Source organism: Odocoileus virginianus, chromosome 28 (genome assembly GCF_023699985.2).
Source record: "Odocoileus virginianus isolate 20LAN1187 ecotype Illinois chromosome 28, Ovbor_1.2, whole genome shotgun sequence".
Classification (NCBI taxonomy): Eukaryota; Metazoa; Chordata; class Mammalia; order Artiodactyla; family Cervidae; genus Odocoileus; species Odocoileus virginianus.
The window spans coordinates 10,365,106-10,378,225 of NC_069701.1; the positions used below are offsets into that span (position 1 = coordinate 10,365,106).

Below are 13,120 nucleotides of genomic sequence, written 5' to 3' on the forward strand. Positions count from 1 at the left end.
TTTACTATGGGATAGTGAATATATAAATTCCTCTTTATTTATAGTCACTCAGAAGAGTCTTTATAAGTGATTGATTTCTTTATAATATAAATAATCACAGCCTATCTTATTCCAAATTTTTAATATTTATATTTTCTTTTAGATACTTAAATTTCTTAAAAATAGGTATCATTCATTGTGGAAGACTCTTCTAGGAAGCAAAAGGAGGAATGTTAAGAGTTTCAGTGATAATTCTCAGCTATTGTGACTTAGCAGTGAGCAGCAAAAACACAAAGAATATTTTTAAAGAAACACAATTACCCATAAAATTGCAGACAAATAGTTTCTTTGAGTAACTATTAGTGAGAAATAATGAAAGTAGAATGTCTACACAATCATTATAAAAACACAGTCCAAAGAAATAAAGATGTGAAGATGGCTGGGGTTGGGAGGAGGGTAGGAGGGAAGACATGCTGATAAAATAATGAGGAAAATCAAATGTTCTCAACCTGGATAGTTCTATTTACAGTTAGGAACACATTTCCCCCTCTTTCTAGTAGATTCAACAGAAAACATTTTTAATAGTCTTCTGGCAAATGCATATTTAATCTTCTAATTGGAAGCAAAAAAAGTAGATTTTCTTGTTAATCTTTTATTTGATCATTTGTGGTTGTTGGAGATATTGAAATATTATACAATGCATTATTGCAGGGTTTTTCCCTCCAAGCTGTTAGATTTGTCACAACTTGTGTTTCCTCATTGCAATTCTATCTTTGTCTTTCCTAATTATAAACCCCAAAAAAGAAAATTACAGAGAGGTTGAGACTATAGAACAAGATGTAAAGAAGATGCATTATAATATCTGAATATAAAATACAATCTATTTATTTTATAAAATGAGAGTTGGTCTTTAGAATAAAACTTAAATTCACATATTGAGCCTTATGTTTTCATCTTCTGTGACTTAGCAATTATTACCCTCTCTGCCCAGAATTTCCTTCTTCCTTTTTCTACTTGACATATTCTTTTTCTTTTGAAAAGTGAGCTACAGATCATCACCTCCAGGAAGGCATCCTGGCCTTCACTCCATCCCCAACAGAGTAACACTGCTTCCTACATGCTATCTCAGTTTCCTGTACTGCGGCATTTCCCTGTCAGTCTTGCAATTCGTGTAAAGCACTGTCCAATCTCTCTACAGACTTTAAGCTTCATGGTAAAAGAGAGATACCACAGTAGGTAGTAAATAAGGTATCAATAAATGACTGAATCAATCAATGAAGATCTGAGTGCTGGTGATTTTTTTAAACCCAAGCATCTTGAAAATGGGTTGGACCCTGTGGAGAAGCTGATGCTGGCTCTAAAGATAATAATAAAAATAAACGGTTGTGAGTTTCTGATTTTATCACCATGAATTGTCCACCTATTAAGAAGTGAACCAGTTTCAAGAATTCAAAAAAAAAAAAATCCCAAATGAACATGGAGAGAGTAGGTTAATAATAACTGTTATCATTGTGGCTAGCATGTCTCAATATTTACATGTTAACCATTTCATCTTCACAAACACTGTTACATTATTATTTCTTTTACATGCGAGAGGGAATAAAATCTCAGAGAATTTACACAATTAAGGGGCAGAAGCAGAAGTCCAACAGTGATCTCCCTGATTCCAAGAGGGGCCAACAGAGTTCCCATCACACTTTGTGTCCTCACCTATTCCTCACTTTTTTTTTTTTATTCCTCACTTCTTTAGAAAGGTAAAAAGTCCATGATCATACAACTAATATAGGACATGTTTGTACATTTGACAGCACTTCTCTTCAAAGCCTCATTAAACATGCATGGTCTTAAAATCTGCAAAGCTCCATTGTACTGCTAAGCCCTGGGGCTTTAGAACTCCCCTTTGCTCTAAGAGGGCACTTTCCTTAAATCTGGCAAGATGTTGCTTAATAAAATGCACACCAAGTGTCTGAGCAATTGAAGGAAGAGAGTAGTATTATGGTTTAAAAACTGGATATAAAAAGAAAGCAGATTACCACTGAAGTGAGGATTTCTGCATGTCATTTGACTTAAATGGAACTATGATTAGGAAGACAAAAAAGACATTGGAAAGGCCATGAAAAGAAAAATAGTAGCAATTTTGAATTTCAACTAAATGGATAAAATCTGGGGCATCACAAATGGAAATACTTTCTAAAGCTCTCAACACTAAAGCATTTAACCTAAAAAGTATAGATGCCATAGGAAATTATATCTAACCTCCAAGGGGCAACATATTACGTTGATAATTAATGAATTCTATTTGAATAAAATGACATCAAATATATAAAAATATGTTGCTAAGATAATGAACAGCTGAACTTTAGGCAGCAGCAAAACAAAGACATATGAAACAGAAAAAAAATTATCAGAATCAGAAAAAACCCAGAAAAGGATGAATTTTATTGTCAGAAAATATATATTATCAATCTAGTCACAAACATGAGATTACAGACACAATGAGTTTAATTACTGAACTGCTGGAAATTCAATATTTGGAAGAAAATGAAACTTCTTATAGAGACAGAAAGATGTTTGAGGACAGAGCAGAAGTCAAAGACAGTGCTTCTGATACTTTCTAGCTTCATGACTTTGAGAAAACTACTAAGCCTAATTCTCTCATCTGTGAAAAGGAGTTGATAATATCTTCTTCATAAGGTAATTTTGATGAGCAAGTCTTAATTAGAACTCCTGGGACTTCCCCGGTGACTCAGTGGTTAAAGAATCCACCTGCCAATGCAGGGGACACAGGTTCAATCCCTGGTCCAGGAAGATCCCACGTGCCGAGGGGCAATTAAGCCAGTGTGCCGCAACTACTGAGCCCATGAGCTGCAATGATGAAGACCCAGCACAGCCAAAAACTAAATTAAAAAAAATCTTTTTAAAGAATCTAATCTTAATAGTAAAAAAAAAAAAACAAACAAAAAACCTCCTGGCTCCTAGAAAGTGCTCAGTAAATGCTAAGATAATGAAAGGAAATGCTGCAAAGTGCTTATAGTGCCAGACACTTACATACATGTACTTACATACATACACTTACATACACTTCTTACATACACTTACATACAAGTGCTTTACATACATGTAACCCATAAAGCAAGTCCTTGAGATAGAGGCTATGATTGCCCCCATTTTAGAGATAAGAAACTAAGGCACAGAAAGGCTAAATAACTTGTTTGAGATCACACAGCAGGGTAGTGCTGGAGCTCCAGTGTCCCTGTTCTTAACCATCCCAGCATGCTATTATTACATATTCATACTAAGATGATAGCCTGCTTCAATTTCTCCATAACACTACTTATAATTATCTCTCTTTTTCTTTTTTTTTTTTTTTGCTAATGGTCTTCCTTCTCCTATTTGAAAATAAGTTCCATGAGAGCAAGAATTTAGACTGCTTTATTAGACTGCTTTATTTGTCTTCAGCACCTAGAATACTGTTAGGCACAAAATAGGTATTCAGTAAAATTACTTATGGTATGTTGAACCATAACTGTATATACTGTTGATAAGGAAGAATGTTGAGGTACTTCCCCGGTGGTCCAGTGGTTAAGACTCTGTGCTTCCAATGCAAGGGGCATGGATTCAATGATATACATATCTGATTCTGATTTACATATCAGATTCTAAGAGATTATAATATGCAAAATCATTGCTAGTAATGAATCAGAAACACTCCCCAACATTAAAAACGACAGTTTGTTTACAAAAGATCGCCTGGGCAACATGCAAACCACATATGTTTTCCCTCAGCTGTTGATAACAGAAGTAAAGGCAGGCACACAGTCTCATTTTTTCTCATTTTCCAAACTGATAAGAAGAAGGAACACAGTAGAACCCAGCTTTGCCAGGGATCACAAACAAGAAATACCAGTCACAAATAGTCTGACCTCATAACTCATTATAAAAGAAAGCATTCAGTGAAATATCCCCAAATTAATCTTACTCATATTGTTTATAAGAAGAAAAGATGATGACAGCATTCACCAGCATCTGAGCTGCCCAGCAAAGAGCAATGTCAAGGAAGGAAAGTGGACATTATATGCTGCCAAGTGCCCTCAAGATTCCACCACATGGGGCTGCTTTTCATTTATTATCCACACCTACAGCCCAGGCAAGAACACCTGATCTCTTCACTGTTGTATTTGAGTCATGATTCTGATGCGTTTGCTTTCCATGGTGGGACCAGGCCGTGCTTTCCTACAGTAACAAGTGCATATGTCTCCTTTGTTCCAGCCCTTAGCTCCACACTGGGAACAAGGGCTCCCCACTCTCAAAGGCTGAAAACAGCGAGGTCTGTTTGACCACCATATTTGCCTGGAGTGTCTGTCTGTGTGCTGTGCCGGCCCGTGCTCAGCTGTGTCCGACTCCTCTCGACTCTTTGGACCGTAGCCAGGCTCCCCTGTCCATGGGATCTCCCAGGCAAGGATGCTGGAGCGGGTTGCCACCTCCTCCTCCAGGGGATCTTCCTGACCCAGGGATCGAACCCACATCTTCCATGTCTCCTGCCTTGCAGGCAGATTCTTTAACTGCCGAGCCACTGGGGAAGCCCAAAATGAATTCCTACAGATGAAAATATACGCAGCCTTACGTACTGGATCCTAACCCTCATTTGGGAAACTTGTAATCTCTCCATTAGAACTGAAGGCATGTTGCTAGTGGCGCATACCAAGGCCCAAATTTGAGCTTCTGTGCACAGACAGTTCTGTGATTTCTGTTCAAAAGCAAGCCCAAATTCAAAGACTTTTCCTCTCTGGACATAAAATAACAATGGAAAGCCCAGCACTTTAAGATCTAAGTAATGTAGTAATAACATGGAATTTAAAAAGATGAATCTCTTCTTTAAGATAGAAACTATCAGGAGAATGAACAAAGCAAATCTGCTACCTCTAAGTGTTTCAATTAATTCTTCTATTTAATGAGACTCTCAAAAAAAAAAAAAAAAAAGGATTTGCTGTAGGTTTTGTGTTGTTTATTTTCCGTCCCAGAAGTCTGAGAGAAAATGAAGACATTTTAAAGACTATCTTAAACATGCTGATAAAAGACAAAGGTTGACATGTAACTATGAACATTTCCTTAGAGCTTTCTTTAGGCTACATTTTTACAACATTAGAGACCAAAGAAGGAAAAAAAAAAAATGAACAAAGAAAGTCAACACATTTTCCCCAACATTAATTCTTCCCAGCCTAGAAAAGGGACACGGGAGAGGGAGATGTCGTTTTAATACTATAATGGAACAGACAATTTGTGGTAGAGTTTTGAATGATCTTTCCAGAAACCTGGATCATGCCCAAGTCAGATCCAGGACATGTACCTTCCTATATGCCAACACCCACAGGGCAGGGCTGCTAGCCTAACTTCTGCAGTCTGAGAGCTGACTTTGCCTCTCCCCGAGGCTGGGATAGACTGCAGACATCTGGCCTCAAAGGAGCTATGATGACAGTGGCTGAAATAGTTAGGGAACACCTGCTAGGTAAATAAAGAGGCATTGTAGTGCAGGGGTCAAAGCACAGATTCTGCAGCCAGACTCACCCGTGCTCTAATTCTAAATCTGTCTGCTTTTAGCTATGAGACCTTGGGCAAGTTCCTTAACCTCTTGTGCACCAGTATCCTCTATTAGTAAAGTGGAGTTAATAATAGTAGCTATTTTATAAGATTATTATGAAGAGGAAATGAGCTAGTATTTGGAAGGCTCTTAGAATAGTGCCTTGAAGATAGTAAGTCCCAAGTATTGATAGAGAGATAGAGGGACCCCCATTCAACCTCCAGATCAAGGCAAGGTCCATGACATTAGACTTCGTCCTCCCTTATGCACTCTTCTAGGGCAACTGGCCTTTGCTATTTAATTTCTGTTCAGCACTACCCATTCGCGTTGTTTTAATCTGACTTTGCCTGCCCACATGTGGTCATATGAATAGTATATATTCATATACTATTGAATATCTATTACACACCAGCACTCTCCAGGTCCAAAAACTGGGGGTGGTAGAGCAACAAACTACTCCCTCAGCCATAACCCACGCCACCGTGACCCCTACTCTGAGTTTCCCAGCTCTGTCTGGTAACAAATGCCTATCTATGCTTCTGGCCATGTGACAGTATCATGAGGATTTTGGATAAACTGATGTGAGGCGCTCTCCCGTTCATTTAGAAATGTCCTCTCCCCCCCCCCGGTGGCTCAGACAGTAGAGAATCCGCCTGCCGTGTGAGAGACCCAGGTCTGACTGCTGGGTCGGGACGATCCCCTCGAGGAAGGCCTAGCAACCCACTCCAGTATTCTCGCCCAGAGAATACCATGGACAGAAGAGCCTGGCGGGCTACAGTCCATGGGGTCACAAAGAGTCAGACACGACTGAGAGAAGTTTCTTCTTTCTTACTCCTAAACAACTCCTATACAGGAAGGAACCCACCTTCCTGAAACAGTTTTTCAGAGACTGTTGCTCAGACCCTTAGTCATATTGGCTTACCTCCTGATCTAAATGCCCTGGACTAGATGCAATGCTTGTTTTATAAGTGGAAATATGTCACATGGTATATTACATATTTCCATTTTATAAATGGAAATCTCAGAATTTGAGATCTGGCATGGAATAGACACTCAATATTTTAAACCGAGTTATTAATCGAATGAACTAGAGAGAGGAAGACTATCACTCTGTAGGAGGCCAATGAGCCTGACTAGAGAGAAATTTGAAAGTAAGAATTGGGATGTGGAACTGGCCTAATACCCATGTTAAGAACTTAATCCTTTCCACTTAGGATAAGGGCTTCCCAGGTGACTCAGTGATAAAGAATCCACTTGCCCATGCAGGAGATTCAGTTTTGATCCCTGAGTCTGGAAAGATCCCCCGGAGGAGGGCATGGCAACCCATTCCAGGATTCCTGCCTGGAGAATCCCGTGGGCAGAGGAACCTGGAGGGCTACAGTCCATGGAGTCGGAAAAGTGTCAGACACAACTGAGTGTAAACAACAAACAACAACTTGGGACAATGAGGAACATTCCAAAGGTTTTAAAAGACTCCAGTGCATTCTATGTAGTACTGAAGATACTTCTATCAGTCATGTCCCCAACAGAGTGTTGGGGGAAGACCAGCGGTAAGTAGACAGGTTAGCAAGCTGCTACAGTTGTCTAGCAAAGAGACTGTGCCCATGGACATGGAGACTGGATTTGTAACTGATTTATTTGGAAAAGGTTTTTTAGGATAGATGGAGATGGTAAGATTAGAGAAGAGAATGAACTGGCATTGAACTGAAATCTAGAAAAAAGAAAGAGCATGGGTTTGGAATTTGGGTCTCAGCTTTTGCACTTTTGCACCTATAAGACCCGGGTCATTCAACCTCTTTGAACTTCAATTTTGTCAGCTGTTGATCATGAGAATTATAGCTGGGCTTTTCAAATTTGGTGTTCTGTTCTTTTTCATATAGCTTAAGCCTGGAGACAGTTTCTACTTGTTAGGGACAGAGATTTTAACGAACTGGGCGTGTCCACATGCTCATGTCCTGAACATGTAAACTTCAGAACCTTTCAAGAAGGTCCCAATTGATATTGCCCAGCCAAAGGGTTTAAGGGTATTGACTTTGTTTATTAAGCAATTCAAAAAAAGCCAACCACCACCCCCCCCAAAAAAAAAACAGTTCCACTGTCAATGCTTTTTTGTTTATGGCAGTAAATAGAAACTTCCTAAGCAGGGAAAGTCAGTATGTACCTCTCTGCCCTTCAAAAATCATAGAACAAGCTTGGTGTCATCCATGCTGGGATGATTTAATAGACCATCTATAGGAACTTCAAGACTCCTTTTCTGACGCCCTACTTGTGGGTTTTTGGGATCTGGGACAGAGCTAAACTGAGCCAGTAATTATTATGAGTGTTGTAATTACTGATTTGGGTCTTCTTTATAGAACCTTCCCTAGTGAAGAACAGCAGGTTGGCTGGTCCACTTCAACTACTGGTATAAATTTTATTGCTGAGATATTTATGCATTTTAAATAAACACAAAGCCCTCCAAAATCCTGTGTGTGTGTGTGTGTGTGTGTGACTTGTTCAGTCATATCCGACTCTTTGCAAGCCCATGGACTGCATGAAACCCACCAGGCTTCTCTGTCCATGGAATTCTCCAGGCAAGAATACTGGAGTGTGCTGCCATTCCCTTCTCCAGGGGATCTTCCCAACCCAGGGATCGAACTGGCGTCTCCCTCATCGCCAGCAGATTCTTTACCATCTAAGCCATGGGAAGCCCAAATATTCTATACTTTGGAGCAAGAGGGACCTCTCTAAGAGAGGAAAGTTACTTTTCAAAGAAATATGTGGAGTGGCAGGACATGAGTGTAACTAGTTGGACAATGAATTCAGGGAGAACCCACTGAAAATTGAAGTCCTACTACCAAAAATCAATAAAAACAGCCAGAATCAAAGGGATTTACTGAAGTTTCCAAGGTCACAGTTGTGTTAATTAAAAAGCCTAGGGGGCTGAGTGAATTCTGAAAAGAGCTTTTCGATGCCCCCGTCTGATGGCTGTTCTGCTGTTCACCGTGGGTGCTTGCACTCTCCAACCCCAATGCTGTGCAGGCACACAATCCTTGATTTGGAATGTGCCCTCTGCCTCTCAGCCACCCACTTCTCACCAGTTAGTTTCTGATCACCTCATACAACCTGACCTCCAAAACCAGTTCTTCCTCAGTAAAGCTTCACAGTTACTGTCTTTCTGTCTTTGGAACCATCATTGTACTTTACAGATACTTGTGACTTTTTACTTTGTGTCTTAGTAATTTATACACTTCTTTTTCTCTCCTTTAAGGCAGAATCTTTCTAATTCATCTCTATGAATCTTTAAATATTCAAGGCATAGCTACTGAATAAATGAATGAGGCAATCAATTAACCACTTAATCCATCAATGAAAATAAATGAACATATCCTTTGAAGTGCACTTTCTCTATGGCTATTGAAAGCACCTTTTTTCATGGCTTCTCCATCAGAAGGTCGGCACTCACATCCATAAAGATGTTATGTTACAAAATAATAAACAGCCTAAGACATTATATAAATGGTACAACTGAAATCTTGTGAGTAAAGAAGAGAGAAATATAATCAAAATAAGAGTATATAATCCTATGCTTCCTTCCAAGCATAAGAAGTAGGCTTGGAACTGTGATAATTTTTTAGTTATTTTTAAGTGCTTACTATAGGCCAGTCATGGGGCTAGGCAGATTACCTGCATTGTTTTATATAATCTTCATAGCAAGCCTGTGAAGTACATACTTATATTTTCTCCATTCTATGGATTAGGAAACAGACTTGAAGAGACAAGTAATCTCTCCCATCTCACTAGCCATTAAGTGGGAGAGCTGGGCTTCATATGTGACTTATGCATGACTTCATCTGTGCTATACCATGCTCTGGAATCCAGTAGGATTTGAATAAATGTGACTAGATAGAGTAGGAGGGCACAGCCTGAGCCCAGATCTGCAATGGTGTCAAATGAGAACCTGCCTGGTAAACTTAAGAATCAAGGACTTTGGCCCACAAGTAGACTGGCCAGGAAAGTGTATATATGTGTGGGTAATAAATTATGATATATGTGATATTGGGGTTTATAATAAGAAATATAAATTTGGTCTTCATCCCCATTTCTGGCATTGTTGTTGTTTAGTTGCTAAGCTGTGTCTGACTCTTTGAGACCTCCATGGACTGTGTAGCCCACCAGGCTCCTTTGTCTATAGGATTTCCCAGGCAAGAGTACTGGAGTGGGTTGCCATTTCCTTCTCCAGGGGATTTCCAACCCAGGTATCAAACCTATTTTGATAGGTTTGATCCATCTCCTGCTTTGGCAGGCATGTTCTTCTTCTTCTTCTTCTTATTGGTCTTCATTGCTGTACACTGGCTTTCTTTAGTTGCAGCAAGCAGGGTTGTAGTCCAAGGGCTTCTCATTGGTGTGGCTTTCTGCAGAGCACAGACTCTAGGTGCATAGGCTTCAGTAGTTGCAGACATGGGCTCAGAAGTTATGGCACATGGGTTAGTTGCTCCTCAGAATGTGGAATCTTCTGGGGCCAGGAATTGAACCCCTGTCCCCTGCCTTGGCATCGGATTCTTTACCACTGAACCACCAGTGACATAGAGTTCTTGAAACCCTTGGAATTTCCTCTTTTGTTGTTAGTGAAGTAGCCTTTGAACTACAGTAAGAATAGGGGCTGGAGAAGTATAAGTAACAGCCTGGACTTGACTTGTGATTGGCATTTGAAGTGGAGGGTAGTCTTGTGGAACTTTAGCCTTTAACCTACAGAATGCGTTACTAACTCCAGGTAGAGTTGCATTGCAGTATACCTGCTTGGTATCTGAGAATTGTTTGGTGGTATGAGGGAAAAAAAAAAAAAAAACACCACATGTTGGAATCAGTGACCAGAAAGTGAACATCTTTAAATGACAGACTAAGAAGCCTAGACTAGATGCTGATGAAAATGAGTAGGAAACTAACCAACAGACGTAGCAGATTTTGAAGATTATCCTGGCAGTGGTAGGTTGAGTTAATGGAAGCAAAGAGCAACTTTTTTCTTTTTAAGAGCTTCAGAGCCTTACTCCTCTCAAAAGAAAAGTTTATAGCCAGCAAAAATTTTATTTCAACTTAGGTCTCTGTATGACCGGGGGCTTCCCAGGTGGCTCAGTGGTAAAGAATCCGCTTGCCAATGCAGGAAACACAGGAGACACGGGTTCTAACCCTGAGCCGGGAAGACCCCCTGGGAGAGGAAATGGCAACCCACTCAGTATTCTTTCCTGAAAAGACCCATGGATAGAGGAGCCTGGTGGGCTATAGTCCATAGGGTCACAAAGAGTCAGTCACAAATGATCAACTGAGCACATATGCACTCTGTATGATTACCTCCACAGAGCCATCTTTTTTTAACCTAAATTCTATTTCTGCCCTTAGACTATGTCCTATTTATGTTCTTGACTCTTAGTTGGTGGCCACAGACCTTAGGCTTCCTCTTTTGTGTTGACAAGGTCAATAGGGTGATAGACATGTACTGTGCTTAGTCGCTCAGTTGTCTGACTCTTTCCCGACCCCATGAACTGTAACCCTCCAGACACCTCTGTCCACGGGGATTCTCCAGGCAAGAATACTGGAGTGGGTTGCCATGCCCTCTGCCAGGGAATCTTCACAACCCAGGGATGGAACCCAGATCTCCCGTATTGCAGGTGGATTCTTTACCATCTGAGCTACCGGGGAAGCCCAAGAATACTGGAATGGGCAGCCTATCCCGTCTCCAGGGTATCTTCATGACCCAGGAATCAAACTGAGGTCTCCTGCATTGCAGGCGGATTCTTTACCAGCTGAGCTACCAGGGAAGCCAGATAGACATAGTGATGGGCATTCAAAGACAGATGCATGCATTCACTAGGTACCTTGTATAAGTGGAATCAAACAGTATTTGTCTGCACCTCCTGTATATTGGTGGAGTAGGAAATGGCAACCCACTCTAATATTCTCTGCCTGGAAAATCTCATGGACAGAGGAGCCTGGCATGCTACAGTCCATGGGGTCGCAAAGAGTCAGACATGACAGCGACTAAACAACAACATGCTAGAGACTAAAGTTCTAACACAACAAGCTCCTACCTTTAGGAGCTCACAAGTAAGCACGTTCCTCAAGTCCATCAGGCGCATCTCTTAGAGGAGAGAGGTGGCAGGGCAGAAAAATCCCCGAGCTCCCCTCTTCTCAAGAGCACACAAAACCACAACTGTCTGCAGAACAACCATCAGTAAAAAAGACTGGAACCTACGAGAACAGATTTTCTACAACTAAAGACATGACGAAACCACAACCTTAGGGGCAGGAGTGAGGGACTCATGATACAATCAAATCCCACCTCCCCAGCGTGAGTGACCCACAAACTAGTGAAAAGTCGTGTTGTTCTCCCACAGGAATGAGAGCCCTGAGCCCCACACAGCAGTATCTCCTGCATGGGGGGCTCTGGCATTGGGACAAGCTCTCAGAGCATTTAATTTTGAAGGAGAGCAGAGCTTAATTGCAAGAGCCCTGCAGGTCTGCGAAATAGAGACTTTGCTCTCAAAGGGCACACACAAAATCTCCTGCAACAACAGGACCCAGGGAAAAAGCAGTCGTCTAATAGGAGCCTGGGTCAGACCTACCTGCTGGTCTTGGAGGGTCTCCTAGAGAAGCAGAAGAGGGGCTCCACACCTGGCTCTCCTTGGGGCCAGGGGCTCTCGGATAGCCATACTCCACAGCACGTCCAGCCAGGCATCAATGCGGAGGAGGTGGGACCAGATGGGACCCTCCCTCTAGTTCATTAGTGCCAAGATCCAGCCCTGCCCAACAGCCTGCTTCAGGCCAAACAGCTTGTCTGAGCAAGGACACAGCCCCACCCACCAGCAGTGCCTGTGCCTAGAGCTCAGTTGCTAAGTTGTGTCTGACTCTTGCGACCCCATGGACTGTTGCCCGCCCGGCTCCTTTGTCCATGGGATTCTCCAGGCAAGAACACTGGAGTGGGTTGCCATGCCCTCCTCCAGGGCATCTTCCTGACCCAGGGACTGAACCCGAGTCTCCTGCATCTCCTGCATTAGCAGATGGATTCTTTACCATTGAGCCACCCAGGAAGCCCTGGTTCTGATACCCACAAATTATTTAAAGGGTCTGTACCCTTGTCCCCAGGCTCTGGAAGGCTCCACTCATCTCAGCCACTGTTTAAGAATACTTTGCTCAAACACAATAGGTTGGCAATATTATGTACTTAACAAAATATATAATTACCCTGGGTGAATAGCTATTTGCCCATTTTAGCTCAGAAAGCATTGTAAGTTCACACTTAAGCAAGGAACTTGTGGCCAACTAGGCACTGCCAGGCCCCAGTTAAGGCATGGTCCTGAAGAAAGTCCTGTTTTCTGGATTTCACTCTGAAGTGAGGGTTGTCTCAGCTAACTGTGGGTGGACTGTGCCTCTCCATATTGACACTTGGAGATATGCTTGTGGCTCTGGAGTTTACATAGTTAACCAAAGACTTTGTTTAAAAGAACTAAACCTGCTGAGGAATGAATAAAATAAAGTTTAATCTTTTATGGAAGCCAAAATATGCATAGTAGAACTTTGATATTTTCA

At 41.4% G+C, this 13,120-nt stretch overlaps 1 protein-coding gene across 27 annotated transcripts in view; it reads left to right on the forward strand.

Annotated features, from left to right (window-relative positions):
- DLG2 (discs large MAGUK scaffold protein 2) overlaps positions 1 to 13,120 on the forward strand; it is a 2,233,668-nt gene that overhangs the window by 1,912,303 nt on the left and 308,245 nt on the right. The window lies entirely within an intron of this gene.